The sequence below is a fragment of the Ctenopharyngodon idella genome, unplaced genomic scaffold (genome assembly GCF_019924925.1).
Source record: "Ctenopharyngodon idella isolate HZGC_01 unplaced genomic scaffold, HZGC01 HZGC01CH25, whole genome shotgun sequence".
Taxonomy (NCBI): domain Eukaryota; kingdom Metazoa; phylum Chordata; class Actinopteri; order Cypriniformes; family Xenocyprididae; genus Ctenopharyngodon; species Ctenopharyngodon idella.
In genome coordinates, this window is record NW_026138716.1 from 504295 (window position 1) to 521396 (window position 17102).

The window sequence follows — 17102 nt, forward strand, 5'->3', positions numbered from 1 at the left end:
GTAAGTCTTTAAGTTTTTCACAGACAGAGTTTAGATTAAGCCAGGATTAGGCCTTAGTTCAATAAGACATGTAAGTTGCTTTTATAAATGTGCCCTAGAAAAAATGAATAAATTAAAAATATAACAACATTATTTTATAAAAGCTACTTATAAATGTGCCCTAGAAAGAAAGAAAAAACATTACTGGTGGTGTGCTTTTGAACCAAAACAATGACACTTTCAGTTAAAGCAGCTCAAACATGCATTTTAGTCTGGGACTAGCTTAAGCCTGGTCTGTGAAATATATCTTTAATGACATCTTTGACACAAGTTAAGCATCAAAACTTAAAACAATACTCTTCCTACTACTAATGGAAACGACATGATTATGTTTGTAAATGCTTATGGCTGTTACATCTAGTAGTAAACATTTACATTACACTTGATTTCCACCAAATAGCACTAATATTCCTCCTTTTGTTGGACTTTAAATGTCATTGATCAATTTTTAACTTAAATACTGCTTTTATAAAACAAAATGTCATAGCCTATGCTTGTTATGCCTTAGTTAACTTCTTTTTAGAGCTGGGCAATACTATGTTTTTCCGCAGCGTTGAAATCAGGCAAATATAAATGTCAGGAAACCCGATTCCTGGTCATATGAAAGTCATTAAATGTTAATGGACCACCGCATCGTTGAATTTAAGCTAAAAGTTACCTTTCTTCGTGTTCTGCCAAAAATAAAGAAGACTTGTTCGATTCTTTTTATTTACCATTTTCTCTCAGAGGACTATGCGGCGCTGACTGCGTTATTTATTTTTTAAATTGCTGTTGCGCGTGTAGCAGTTGTGTATTTAGAAAATTATTTTGTGATTCCACTTGTCATGACCATATTTGGGGTTTCCTGCCGCCATGCTGACTTGGGGGGGTCAGCGCACTTTGTTGCTTCTCAGTCTGCATGAGACGTCAGAGCGGTAGGTCGCACAAAGTTCAGCGGTGATTCAATTAGGGCTGTATTTCATGTAACAGTTGAATTCACATGATATATTTGTATGATTGTGATTCAGAGCCCCTCTGTGATGTACACTCAGATGTTTCATTGATTATTTTATTTTTTTTATTCGCTAGTTATTTTTAATATCTGTAATTTTCTCTTAATCACTCACGTGGTCTGTGTGTGTGCGGGGGGAGGGAGGAAGAGAGACAGATTTCAACAATCACCAGTCAGCGACAGCTCCGAGTCCGAAGTGCTAAGATTAAACATCCAATATTTGCTTAATTCGTATAATATTTCCCCTAAACTCAGGGGCCTGTTCCAGGCCAAAAACATTCGGGGCTAGATTTAAATCATTCGGGGCTCGAGCAACAACAACAGCACAGTGGAGGTATTGGATGACGATGATGACATTATATCACTACCTTGTTAATGTAAATGTAATATACCCATGAATGCATTAACTATTTTAATTTGCCATTAAAGTTGAGAATGTAAAATGTTACTTTTTTTTTTTTTTTTTTCCTATTCTATAAAGGGAAGTAACACAAGTAACACTTTCACATAAAGTTTTATCTTATCTCTTGGTTTGTAAAAATAATACTTCATCATAGTGACACTACACACACACATACTGCACATGAACCATATCTCTCAGACAGACAGACAGATGAACGGACAGACAAATGAATAGACGGATGGATGGATGGATGGATGGATAGATGGATGGATGGATGATGGATGATGGATGGATGGATGGACGGACAAACACCTTGAGAGTTTTGTTCTGCAGTATTTTTTTCCAAAAGATCTTCCTTTGTGTTCAACAGAACAGTTTGAAAAGATAATTTAACTGAGCACACATTCAGATTTTACAATTCAAACTAAAATGTCAGAGATAATGACCCTCTTTGGAAAATTGTAAGAGTTGGTAGAGCTGCATGGGTGTTTTTTTTTTTTTTCAAAATGTTCCCCACATTCAACGGAATGAACACCGTTTCAGTTCAGCGATTCTCCGTCGTAACTGCCTTCGCCTGCTTTTCAGCCAAATCCTCTCCTGGGCTTTCTGTTTCAGGCAGCGTACGCACATATTCCCACGGCCTTGGTCAAGATCACAGCTTTGGGTGTGTTTGGACAGTCAAGAAGGCCTGGTATTTTAGGGCCAGGAAGCATGAACACATTTAACTGGGTCTCTTCCACTGCAAGAAATTGCGTCTCCTGTTCCTGTCCTCACGCACCGAATTCTGTGGACGTCTGAACCTGGACGGTTGAGGTTGCTGGTGAATTTTGTGGAAAAGCTCACCGGTGTCACCGGTGTGTAGGCGTTCACCAAGTACAGCACTGGTTTCTCGCAACTGCTGCTGACAGCTGCTGGATTCAAGCTTTTGAAGCTATCCAGAGTCTCCATTGCACTGAGTTTGCACTCTCTCTCCTGCTTGTCGTCCTGCTTCCAGTATCTCAACACCATACTATAGTAAATTGTAGTATACGTTATGGTATTTATAACACTTTGTTAATGAATGCTACAGTTTAAAAAAGCGTCTCGAAACCTTGCGGTTTCCCCCATTCCACTGCCCGCATCTCGCATTTTTCAAAGCACAAACGCGTTCTGTGAGAACGAGCCCTATGAGTGTACACGCACACAGGCAGCTCCACTCGGTCTGTCCGCGTTGTCCAGATACTGATACTGTTAGTTGCTTGCTGCTAGACGCGGCGCGTCTTGATGCACTTCACGCGCAGAACTTGAAACGCCCGCACATTTCTATTAGAGTTTTAACAAAATTAGTTTGTCTTTGAGCATTTTGACACGATTAATAAAGTGCAACAAATAAGACTTGAATAATGACAAATACAGATCATTAACAGCAAAAGAAGAAATGACAAACGTAGACTGAAAACATAAACAAAAAATGACAATAGCAACTATATGTACAGAATAAGAATATGATGACTATGCCAATTATGTGCCATTTTCTTTATAATTCATTGTTTTCTCCTGTTTTTTCTGAGTGAGACGGAAGTATTGCTTTTTTTTTTTTTTTTTTTTTTTTTTTTTTTCCCCATTTTTGTTATAGGTAAATAAAATTTATTTAGGATCTTTTTGTTTATTATTTTGGCCTTGCTCCCTCCTAAAGCTTTTGTTTCCTATTTCTTCCCTTTTTTAATAAATTATGCTTCAGTTTGATCTTTGGTTGGCAGTGTTTCTTCTGTGAGCTGGGGTTGGGGATGACAAGTTCCCCATGGTCTCTCTCATTTTTGTTACATTTTTCCCTAGACCTAAAAAGGGGAGATTGTAACAGAACACAGAACTATATACAAAGCACATAACAATGATTAATAAATGAATGACAAAACGAAACAAACAATCACAATAATAAATTAAACAAATTACAGTTGAACTAAAACTCTTAAGAAACATGGAATTAACTATATACAAGAAGGAACAGCATGTAAACTCTAAATGTTTTGAACAATGAAATGTGCAGCTCAATTAACTCCCCATCACTCATCATGGCTCCACTTTTTGTCGATGCCATGTACTCACCGTCGACTGCGGAGCGGCTGCTTTGGCTGAAAGAGCCTGGTCATGCTGATCATGGATCCGTCACTGCCCAGCAGCTCCATGGCCTGGCCTGCTCGCTGGATAGCGCTTAGGCTTGTCTAAAAATGCCCCCATGGCTCAGACCGCTGTCGCCAGACTAGCAAGGAGTCTAAGGACAGCATGAGCTGCAGGGTTAGGAGCGACCGCACAACACTGGCATCTTCTTGGGCACATCCTCATCTGGACAGAGTGGCACTTGAGGAGTGTACTTTAGGTCCATCTGCCCCATTTCTGGTCAGGTCCAAGGCAAATCCATCTTCCTGGCACCTGTTTTTAATTTATATTATTAAATAAATAAAGCTGTCTTTCACAGTATAAACATGGCCTTTCTGCAGGTTGAAACATCATCTGTGTCTACGCACTAGCAGTAAAGTTATGAATGTATTTTTACTAAGACTCACCCAGTGTGATTCTCAAACGCGCCGAGATATAACGGACGCAGCCATGTTTGTTTACATTCTGCAATGCATTGTGGGTGTTGTGAAAAGTAATGTTAAGTTACTTTTGTGTTACTTTTTCTCACACGGGCTGGGCTTGCTTATTTGTCTTTTAATAACGACAAAAAAAGTTCTGTTTTTTGGCAAATGTTAAGGCCCTTCCACACCAAAAGTGAAACGAATAAATCTCACTCAGCCAAGCTGAGCAGACTACAAAAAAGTAACTAAGTAACACAATTAGTTACTTTTTTAGGGAGTAACGCAACATTGTAATGCATTACAAATCACAGGGCCCTACGTTTTCAACAGTAGCACATATAAAGCGTACGCACAGGCGGTTATGTAAGTACAGCAACCACTTGTGCGCATCTGGTATAAAAAAAATCAATAAAAAAAAGCCTTTTAGGGGGCCAAAGGCGATCGCCTACCTTTGCCTAGTGTTTAAATCTGCCTCTGCCGCGGCTATGGCTGTCACTGCAAAAGCACGGTCCTCCCTACTCTTCAACCTTGTTCAAGGAGTGCTCTTGAAATATGAATATCCTTTCCATTTACTGAATATCCATTCAGCCTTTGAGTATTTGCACAGGACAACAGCTATTACTATTCCCAACATGTATCTGCGCGTCTTGTCCTTTTGTACATGTGTTGCGCGTCAAAGTGAAGACTTCATTCCCCGTGTTGCTGCAGATGTCATGTCGTAACACAGTTATGTTATTGAACGTCTACATCAAGTCTTCCCACAGTTTAATTAGGGTTAGGGTAAAATTCCAGGGGCTGCTGGCATGGGAAGAGTTAATTTGTCTTCCGGTCTCATGATAATATATTTTAATATTTATACTGAAGAAGTGCACTGGTACTAATAAAAGAAAAAGAATGAAATTAAGTAATGGGTTAAGAGAAATGTTATTTTGGAAACACTAAAGAACTATGTACAACAAAGCACTATAACAATACAACATAAAACAAAGTGAAGAGAACTATATACAATAACAAAACCAAAGTAGAAATAAAAAGAATAGAAGCTTGCAATAAAACAAGCATAAATAAATGTTGTGCACAGTATCCAGGAACCCAGCACAGAAGTGAAGGGGCAGCAAGCTTTCTTGATTTCTGCCTTCTTTCTCTTTCAATGTTTATATGTATACCACACCCTCCCTTCTCTCTCTCTCTCTCTGCCTGGACCGTCTGTATCCAGGAGCTCTCTCTGGCCGTGGCTCTGCTGAAGCCTTCAGAGAACGTCTGCCACTCCGGAGATGAGCTGGACTTGTTGAGGGTGGTGAGGACGGAGAAGGGTCAGTGGGGGCTGCTGCCTTTACACACTTCTCACCGTCCTGTCTAAAGAACGTGAACAATGAACAAACATAAATTAACTACATGCCAAAAAAATCGATGAAAAACAATGTAAAGATGTATTCATACCTGGCTGTGTGTCCTCCTCTGCTCATCACCACATGGCGCACATGTCTGAAGTACACGTCAAACCGCTAGAAAACAAAAATAGTTCTGTGACCTCACAGGACCAAGTTTAGTTCTTCTTGGTTAAGTGTATCCATTATAATGTGTAGAAGTTGAATTTAAAATCACTTGCATTGTGCACTTAATCAACTAAATCAATGAATACACACTCAAGTAGAAGAACCCAAACAATCCTTGTCTCTGGTGCAAATATGCTTCTTTCCTCTCACTTCACAAACTCGTGCAAATTTGAGGAAGCGCTGATACTCAAAGTTATTCTGGATAGCACTCCCTGTCCATAAGAACACACACTTTCATTTAGATGAATTTAGATTAGAAAACGATCATCAGCCAGCAGCGATCCATCTTACCTGGCGAAGTCATCCCACTTATCCACATCTATCCCATTTCTTTTGTTTGCTACGATCTCATACAGGAATGATTTCTCCATCGGCCTGCCCTTATATGGCCACTGCAGGGTTAAAAGAAACAAATGCTGCATATTATTTTCAGTACAGTCCTGTGACAGAGATCTGCAGAGGTCTGGTTAGTAAAATTAACAGATCGTAGAGCTGCACGAATAATCATTAAAATGTTGCGATCTTTATTCAAACACCCAATTCGCCTGTGTCCATTAAACCTTTGACCATAATTAGATATCTTTGCAACAAACACAGATGAGACGAGTAATAATAATGTATACAGCTACATTTGAAAGAAGAGAAAACTCTTTACATGTGCTCGCACTCATAACATCCGCGGAACATCTGAACACAAACAATGATCAAGTGCACATTGACGGATGTTCTTCCATCCTGGGCCGCATTAATGCACGGGCTTAAGCCCAGGGCCCCGGGCTGAGGGAGGGCCCTGGTGATGCCGGAAAAAATATAACCGCATTTTATAATGTGATGACTGTCCTTTTAACATCGCTTTGCTTTGAATACATGTGCGGGTGTTTCAAGTTCTGCGCGTGAAGTGCATCAAGACGCGCCGCGTCTAGCAGCAAGCAACTAACAGTATCAGTATCTGGACAACGCGGACAGACCGAGTGGAGCTGCCTGTGTGCGTCTACACTCATAGGGCTCGTTCTCACAGAACGCGTTTGTGCTTTGAAAAATGCGAGATGCGGGCAGTGGAATGGGGGAAACCGCAAGGTTTCGAGACGCTTTTTTAAACTATTTTAACTGATTTTAACTTAGCTGAACTGATTCATGGCTTTAAAACGGCGTCATGCGCGAGATGCTGCAAAAGATGCGAGCGCAACAGTTCTGCACGTCCTTCTAGCGCATGTTTACATAGAAAAACAATGAAAAAGTAGCGTATTGGAATGGAAAAACGCGTTCTGCGTGAACAGCCCCAAAGAAAACAATACATATTAGCATATTTTTGCTGTGTCATTCAGGCCTATCGCGACGTTTCGGAAATGTATTTATCCTTCTTCAGGCGGACCAGAATGACAATTAATTTAGTGCCCCTCAAAGCTTTTATAGGCTATGGGGGCGGAGCCCCCTGCACCATCACCAATCCCCATTCAGCACTGTAAAGCGCTTCATAAATTATTTTACACAAATATATATTGTTATAAAATTTAACACAACACTGCAGGACATTTATCGGTAAGTATGTACTTCACAAAGCATGAGTAAGCACCCAAATAACACACTTCAGCACAAATGCATGTGGTCCAGAGTACGATGGCACTGGCGAGTATAGGGAATACAATAAATCCAACAACCGATTTCCGAAGAAATCTGAGGCGGTTATGCACTGTCCTAATGCACAACTGGCCGTTCCACACATATATGAGTCCCAAAGTACACTAAATAGGCCAACACCCACAGAAAGGAAGACATCTAAATGTAAAGGTAACAAAATCACAGAATAATGTCTAGTATGTCGAGTGTGTCATTTCTGTAATACTCTATCAGCATCAAACAGAATATTGCATCATGAAGTCACTGCATGACTAGAACTAGTGGATGGCCACTAGTTCTAAAACTCCTGATAAGCACTGATGCTTTTTTTTGATAAAGGCATTAGGCAGACATCAAGTACAGTTTATGAAGCTGAAAAGAGAAAACAAAATGCTTTAACAATACGGAAAAAGATAAATTACTATTTTCAATATTGGTTCTGCACGTTTCAAAGAGATCATAAGGAGGAGTCCACATCAAGACTTTTAAAAACTGTGACAGAGCGAAGGGTGCACCTCCCTGGACACATCCTACGCATGCCCGAACAACAACACCCAAACACAGTTATGAAGTGGACACCACCAGGAGAATGCAGGGGACAGGGAAGACCACGGAAGACGTGGAGACAGATGTTTCACGAAGACCTGAAGAATGTCGGTGTCCAATGGGAAGATGTGGAGAACGCGGCAGACACTTGGAGAACACTTGTTGCCCAATGTGCAGAGCACAGGACTTGATGATGATGTTGTGAGTTTATACAGTTTATATGTGTCTGGGCTAGTGAAGCCCAGAGAAATTAACTAGTGGCTTAGTCATGTGAACCTGGGTGCACTAAAGTACTATATTTGTGAATCCCATTACTTAGAAGACGGGGCTAATTACACCATGTTGTGTGGTTACTTTTCATAAGACATCCTTAGCTGCTTTTCCACTGTCAGGCCAGTGCGAGCCAGGGCTTTCGGCGGGCCAGGCTAGGCTAATAGCCCGGGACTTGTAGCACCGAGCCCAAAATCATGCTGCATTTCCACCGTCGGGCCAGAAGCTCTGCAGCGCTTCACTAAAACCCGCCCGTAACACGCCTCTCTGGAACAACGTCACACAAACCCGTCATTTCACAAATAAATGGAAGTTTTATCAGAAAAATAATCAGAAAAAAATCACTGGAAACTAGCGAGATCGTAAAGTGAACATGATAAAAGAAGGTTTTTGTTGGCATTTTGTTGTTTACTTAAAGATTTAAAAACCCAAGCGTCAATGTTTTACCAAACAAATTGATCACAATTAATTAATTTGTGTCAAGATTAAACATTAGTCACAGAAATAAAGTGGTATTTACTCTTTCTGTTATTTGTAGTCATGAGACAGTATGTTTACATCACATTTACAAAGAATGATAATTTCTACAAATTTTCCACCAAAAATATGACCTGAGGAGCTTTAGGCCAACAGTTATATTTTCAGTCTGAGAAACAGAGAAATCCCGAAAAACTGGAGTTGCTTTATTTTATGAAATATGCGGAGCTAAACACTTGCTGCTGTCTGAAAATGAGCTAAAATGTTTTTAAAAGTCTTTAATGCTGATGTTAGCTGGTGACCTACATCGTCCACGGCGCCTCCGTCTCTACACACAGATTAACTCTGCCTTTGTTCGTTACCACTCCCTCAAGCCCCAGCTGGCCCACTTTGGACCAAGGTATTCGGTTGGCCCCGAGGAAGCCCTGACGAGGCACGATCAAGCCCTGGAAGTGACAGTGGAAACGCGTCAGGCCCTGGCACGCACTAGCACGCCTGCTTTAGGCCCAACAGTGGAAACACGGCTCTTGATGACGTATGCAGCCTTCAAATGCGACCTCCAGAGGACACAGCCTCCGAAATGAGACGCAGCTAATGATGATATCTAGAGTGCAAGCACAGATATAGGTGCGTGTTTGCCAATATAAAAATACAGCATCAACTAGGGTGCTCTTGCTTTTATCTGAGAAATACCTGAAAACTGCCTTGACACACTCTAGGTAAGTTGAAATGATGTTATAAAATTCTTGTTGTCAAAGATTCTATTGGTATCCAATAGACAAAACATGCCACATTCACTATTGTCATACGAAGCACGTGAGCAGATGCATTCAGGCAGAGAAATATTTGGGCATAAACTATTTTCCTAACTACAGGATGAACAGCTTTTTTTATGCTAATCAGCATCAAAACTTAAAACAATACTCTTCCTACTACTAATGGAAACGACATGATTATGTTTGTAAATGCTTATGGCTGTTACATCTAGTAGTAAACATTTACATTACACTTGATTTCCACCAAATAGCACTAATATTCCTCCTTTTGTTGGACTTTAAATGTCATTGATCAATTTTTAACTTAAATACTGCTTTTATAAAACAAAATGTCATAGCCTATGCTTGTTATGCCTTAGTTAACTTCTTTTTAGAGCTGGGCAATACTATGTTTTTCCGCAGCGTTGAAATCAGGCAAATATAAATGTCAGGAAACCCGATTCCTGGTCATATGAAAGTCATTAAATGTTAATGGACCACCGCATCGTTGAATTTAAGCTAAAAGTTACCTTTCTTCGTGTTCTGCCAAAAATAAAGAAGACTTGTTCGATTCTTTTTATTTACCATTTTCTCTCAGAGGACTATGCGGCGCTGACTGCGTTATTTATTTTTTAAATTGCTGTTGCGCGTGTAGCAGTTGTGTATTTAGAAAATTATTTTGTGATTCCACTTGTCATGACCATATTTGGGGTTTCCTGCCGCCATGCTGACTTGGGGGGGTCAGCGCACTTTGTTGCTTCTCAGTCTGCATGAGACGTCAGAGCGGTAGGTCGCACAAAGTTCAGCGGTGATTCAATTAGGGCTGTATTTCATGTAACAGTTGAATTCACATGATATATTTGTATGATTGTGATTCAGAGCCCCTCTGTGATGTACACTCAGATGTTTCATTGATTATTTTATTTTTTTTATTCGCTAGTTATTTTTAATATCTGTAATTTTCTCTTAATCACTCACGTGGTCTGTGTGTGTGCGGGGGGAGGGAGGAAGAGAGACAGATTTCAACAATCACCAGTCAGCGACAGCTCCGAGTCCGAAGTGCTAAGATTAAACATCCAATATTTGCTTAATTCGTATAATATTTCCCCTAAACTCAGGGGCCTGTTCCAGGCCAAAAACATTCGGGGCTAGATTTAAATCATTCGGGGCTCGAGCAACAACAACAGCACAGTGGAGGTATTGGATGACGATGATGACATTATATCACTACCTTGTTAATGTAAATGTAATATACCCATGAATGCATTAACTATTTTAATTTGCCATTAAAGTTGAGAATGTAAAATGTTACTTTTTTTTTTTTTTTTTTCCTATTCTATAAAGGGAAGTAACACAAGTAACACTTTCACATAAAGTTTTATCTTATCTCTTGGTTTGTAAAAATAATACTTCATCATAGTGACACTACACACACACATACTGCACATGAACCATATCTCTCAGACAGACAGACAGATGAACGGACAGACAAATGAATAGACGGACGGATGGATGGATGGATGGATGGATGGATAGATGGATGGATGGATGATGGATGATGGATGGATGGATGGACGGACAAACACCTTGAGAGTTTTGTTCTGCAGTATTTTTTTCCAAAAGATCTTCCTTTGTGTTCAACAGAACAGTTTGAAAAGATAATTTAACTGAGCACACATTCAGATTTTACAATTCAAACTAAAATGTCAGAGATAATGACCCTCTTTGGAAAATTGTTAGAGTTGGTAGAGCTACATGGGTGTTTTTTTTGTTTGTTTTTTCAAAATGTTCCCCACATTCAACGGAATGAACACCGTTTCAGTTCAGCGATTCTCCGTCGTAACTGCCTTCGCCTGCTTTTCAGCCAAATCCTCTCCTGGGCTTTCTGTTTCAGGCAGCGTACGCACATATTCCCACGGCCTTGGTCAAGATCACAGCTTTGGGTGTGTTTGGACAGTCAAGAAGGCCTGGTATTTTAGGGCCAGGAAGCATGAACACATTTAACTGGGTCTCTTCCACTGCAAGAAATTGCGTCTCCTGTTCCTGTCCTCACGCACCGAATTCTGTGGACGTCTGAACCTGGACGGTTGAGGTTGCTGGTGAATTTTGTGGAAAAGCTCACCGGTGTCACCGGTGTGTAGGCGTTCACCAAGTACAGCACTGGTTTCTCGCAACTGCTGCTGACAGCTGCTGGATTCAAGCTTTTGAAGCTATCCAGAGTCTCCATTGCACTGAGTTTGCACTCTCTCTCCTGCTTGTCGTCCTGCTTCCAGTATCTCAACACCATACTATAGTAAATTGTAGTATACGTTATGGTATTTATAACACTTTGTTAATGAATGCTACAGTTTAAAAAAGCGTCTCGAAACCTTGCGGTTTCCCCCATTCCACTGCCCGCATCTCGCATTTTTCAAAGCACAAACGCGTTCTGTGAGAACGAGCCCTATGAGTGTACACGCACACAGGCAGCTCCACTCGGTCTGTCCGCGTTGTCCAGATACTGATACTGTTAGTTGCTTGCTGCTAGACGCGGCGCGTCTTGATGCACTTCACGCGCAGAACTTGAAACGCCCGCACATTTCTATTAGAGTTTTAACAAAATTAGTTTGTCTTTGAGCATTTTGACACGATTAATAAAGTGCAACAAATAAGACTTGAATAATGACAAATACAGATCATTAACAGCAAAAGAAGAAATGACAAACGTAGACTGAAAACATAAACAAAAAATGACAATAGCAACTATATGTACAGAATAAGAATATGATGACTATGCCAATTATGTGCCATTTTCTTTATAATTCATTGTTTTCTCCTGTTTTTTCTGAGTGAGACGGAAGTATTGCTTTTTTTTTTTTTTTTTTTTTTTTTTTTCCCCCATTTTTGTTATAGGTAAATAAAATTTATTTAGGATCTTTTTGTTTATTATTTTGGCCTTGCTCCCTCCTAAAGCTTTTGTTTCCTATTTCTTCCCTTTTTTAATAAATTATGCTTCAGTTTGATCTTTGGTTGGCAGTGTTTCTTCTGTGAGCTGGGGTTGGGGATGACAAGTTCCCCATGGTCTCTCTCATTTTTGTTACATTTTTCCCTAGACCTAAAAAGGGGAGATTGTAACAGAACACAGAACTATATACAAAGCACATAACAATGATTAATAAATGAATGACAAAACGAAACAAACAATCACAATAATAAATTAAACAAATTACAGTTGAACTAAAACTCTTAAGAAACATGGAATTAACTATATACAAGAAGGAACAGCATGTAAACTCTAAATGTTTTGAACAATGAAATGTGCAGCTCAATTAACTCCCCATCACTCATCATGGCTCCACTTTTTGTCGATGCCATGTACTCACCGTCGACTGCGGAGCGGCTGCTTTGGCTGAAAGAGCCTGGTCATGCTGATCATGGATCCGTCACTGCCCAGCAGCTCCATGGCCTGGCCTGCTCGCTGGATAGCGCTTAGGCTTGTCTAAAAATGCCCCCATGGCTCAGACCGCTGTCGCCAGACTAGCAAGGAGTCTAAGGACAGCATGAGCTGCAGGGTTAGGAGCGACCGCACAACACTGGCATCTTCTTGGGCACATCCTCATCTGGACAGAGTGGCACTTGAGGAGTGTACTTTAGGTCCATCTGCCCCATTTCTGGTCAGGTCCAAGGCAAATCCATCTTCCTGGCACCTGTTTTTAATTTATATTATTAAATAAATAAAACTGTCTTTCACAGTATAAACATGGCCTTTCTGCAGGTTGAAACATCATCTGTGTCTTAGAATGTCATCATCTTTACCTTAAAAAGGCTAAATACAATGTACTTCACCTTAGTATTTCATGTGATGTTATGTCAGATGTAGGATCAGCAGATCTTAAACTTAAATTTGTAATCCCACAGTCCCCACTTTTGAGAGTTCTAATATCTCTCACATAATACAAATTTAAACTTTCTGTAACTTGAAATAGTTACAGGCACATACATCTTATTCTGTGTCATGTCTGACATTTACATAAGTGTTTTTCTTTTACTTGAGTAAACTGTTGACACACACATATACAACACAGGGTGGTAACATGTTGTATAAATTACATGATAACACAGAAAACCATGTAGCCTAAGCGTGGATGTCTTAAAAGTCCATGGCGCCTGAATAGCTGCGGTGTCTGTTCACTGTAGAGTCGATTTCTAATGCATTTCCATGTCTGTTCCGAGTTGCTCAGATGACCTGAACAGAGGATAACCAATTATTCCCTGCAGAAACAGAGGTAATCCCACAGTATGTATGTGTGACATCATGACCCCAAAAAGGGGAAAATAATCAGGCAGAAGGCGGTAGTGAAGATTCCATAAACAACATTTTATTCAAAAGAAAATAATATAATTACGAAAAAAAAACATTAACATGTTAAAAGGATGCAGCAGACCTTCAATGTAATTACCCACAAATAAATAAAAAAATAAATAAATAAATAAAACAAATAAAAATAAACGAAACCCACAGATGGCCACAGGTTACCTAGGTTGTGAAGACAGAAGTGGCATACAGACAAACGTGCTCCCACTGCAATCAAGCTCACGGCAAGTCAAACTGCAGACCTAGAAGGAAAGAAAAATAAAGTGACCAAACCACCACACCACTGCTATCCACCAGTGAAGGCAACCCCGCAGCAACCGTCAGGTCAAAAAGAAAAACCAACACACACACACACACACAACAAAAAAAACAAAAACAAACAATAATATTAAGAGGGTAATGCAAATACCTTGGCCAACTCTGGTCCAACATAACAATTTATTACTTAAAAAAATTTACACAATACAAAGGAAAAGTCACATACCCAAAACATTTTACAAGAAATAAAACATTCAAAATACACATTAAAATCATTAAAACATTTAAAACTCCCTTTTATAAACCCTTTATTTTTTTTAGAAAAATAAGAATAATACCTCTACCATCTGTTATTTTGGTTTATGACACTCGGGCAACCATCCAGCCATAATACTAAAAAACAAACAAAATAACATCAATAAAACACGTGTTAAATACACATGGCCACGCGATCATCGGATAATAAAACTACTACCTCCTAAACGATGCCTCATGTGTTCAACACTCAACCATGTTCCACCAGTATTTGACATGTGACTACACATAAGTGATCCTTACATTTGCTGGTCTATTGCCACCATGCAATTCGTAAACCTGCTGCGACTTCCATTTCAATAAACAGGAAGACGTACAACAAACAGAAGGGCAACCCATTATTTAACAAATACTCTCATCACTTCCTTTTATAGAACTAAGGCTGATGGGATTTGTAGTTCCTAAAACACGCCGCCGTCACATATGTTTGAGTATGCATGAGAGCGAGCAGTGTACATGTTTGTGTGCGAAAGTGATTTGAACAGAACTGGAGAGTTTAAAAGACACAAGGTTTGATGGATGTTTTTGGTAAAGATGTTGCCAAATCTGAAGCTTCTCCTGCATATCTTTACCAAACCTTCATGTCTGCAGCAGAAGGAAGGTGCAATAGTTCCATGCAATGATTCTCCAGTACGCACTCCAATCTTTCCTGTAAAAACGATCAGGGACAAGGGTCAACCAACAGAGTGGCGCTTTGTCCAAGATTTGCAAGCAGTAAATGCAGCTGTCAGACAGAGAGCCCCGTTAGTGGCAAACCCTTATACTGTCACAAATTCCACAAGATGCAAAATTTTTCTCAATGGTAGATCTGGCTAATGCTTATTTCAGCGCGCCAATGGATAAAGATAGCGAATTTTGGTTTGCATTCAGTTTCAACGGTAAGGGATATACATTTACCAGGTTGTGCCAAGGGTATTGTGAATCCCCCACAATCTATAATGAGGCACTCCGGAGGAGTCTGGAGCCTTTGACCCTGACAGCTGGAACTGCTTTGCTTCAGAGGCAAATAAAGCATTTGATAACATGAAAGTTCAACTGTCTCAAGCTCCAAAATTGGGCCTACCTGTGCCAATAAAGCCTTTTGTTCAGATGGTGGATGAGAAAAATGGGTTTATGACTTCTGTTCTTTTGCAGCGTCATGGGGACAGACTGCGACCTGTGGACTATTTTTCAAGTAAACTAGATCCGGTAGCAGCAGGATTGCCACGCTCTCTGAGGGCAGTGGTTTATTATACAGACTTTGTGTTTAAGTCTTCCACTTTTTTTTTTCTCCACAAAACCTCCTCTCTAGAAACCATGTCAGTTTGGGTTGAAATTATTTGAAGTTCAAGTATTAGCATGAATTAATACCAACATATGAAATTAAATTAAGGACATGCATCAGAAAAATTGGGAATGTAGGACAATAAATATATAACAGAATATAACAGCTTGACAGTAAACTGTTTTTGCAGTGTTGTCTTATATTAATGTCCGTTAAAGCAAGACTATGTAAGCAAAAAAAAAAAAAATTCATGGATTTTTTTAAATAACGTAAATCTTTCATGGGTTTTCTACTACATATTTCAATAAGAGACATAATTTACATTATATTAAGCCATACAAGTCTTAACACCAGGGGTTCCCCTTAAATTAAACGATGCGGTGGTCCAGACATTTCAAGGTGCCCTAGAACACTATTTCACAAGATGTAATATAAGTCTAAGGTGTCCCCAGAATGTGTCTGTGAAGTTTCAGATCAAAATACCCCATAGATTTTTTATTATACCATGTTTTAACTGCCTGTTTTGGGGTGGGATTAAAAATGCGCAGATTCAGTGTGTGTACACCTTTAAATGCTCGTGCTCCGCCCCCAAGCTTGCAACTCTATTAATCATTGGATAAATACTACAGCAGTTGTTCACACAGCAAATATAACTCTCAAAATGGATCTTTACAAAGTGCTCGTGATGCAGCATATCAGATCACGTAAGTATGGCATGTACTTTGTGGATGTTTACATTTGATTCTGAATGAGTTTGATAATGCTGCATGGCTAACGGGGCTAAAGCTACACTGTTGGAGAGATTTATAAAGAATGAAGATGCATTTATGAATTATACAGACTGCAAGCGTTTAAAAATGAAAATAACGACATGGCTGTGGTCTCTGTGAATACAGTAAGAAACAATGGTACCTTTAACCACATTTAACAGTACATTAGCAACATGCTAACGAAACATTGAGAAAGACAATTTACAAATATCACTAAATATGTCATGATATCATGGATCATGAACAGTTATTATCGCTCCATCTGCATTTCAGCTGTGCAGCTCCAGATGTTAATAGTGGCTGGTCTAATGCTTAGAACATGGGCTGGCATATGCAAATATTGGGGGCGTACATATTAATGACCCCGACTGTTGCGCCACAGTCGGTGTTATGTTGAGATTCGCCTGTTTTTCAGTGGTCTTTTGCACAAATGAGATTTACATAAGGAGGAAACAATGGTGTTTGAGACTCACTGTATGTCAAACTAGACAAGTAAAATGACAAGATGTCTTGTTTTTTTTATATAAAAAAATAAAAATAAAATTGAAAAATGAGTAGTTTTTGCTTAAAACAAGCAAAATTATCTGCCAATGAGCTAAAAAATTATTAATCTTGTTGAATTAAGATTATTTTTCTTACCCCAAGTGGCAGATATTTTAGTTTTTCATAATTCCAGTGCTGTAATATGTTACATTGTGTTTTCTGTGCGATGTACTGGAGGTTTCACCTAATAAAACCACTGTAATTATGAAGTATGCAGGTTCCAGATTAAAATGTTTATTTTTAGGGTCTAAAAAAGCATAGACTGTGGTATAATTTCTTAGATTCGAACTTTAGATCAAATCAAATCGTCCAATAAAACTGCAGCAGAAATGGACACAATGAATAATCGTTCGGTTATTCACATACAATAAGAGTAAAATGTTTTA

General features: G+C 39.4%; 1 protein-coding gene and 1 long non-coding RNA gene across 6 annotated transcripts in view; one reads left to right on the forward strand and one right to left on the reverse strand.

Moving 5' to 3' along the window:
* LOC127507941 (uncharacterized) overlaps positions 1 to 17102 on the forward strand; it is a 144519-nt gene that overhangs the window by 107095 nt on the left and 20322 nt on the right. The window lies entirely within an intron of this gene.
* LOC127507920 (uncharacterized) overlaps positions 1 to 17102 on the reverse strand; it is a 110325-nt gene that overhangs the window by 87128 nt on the left and 6095 nt on the right. The window lies entirely within an intron of this gene.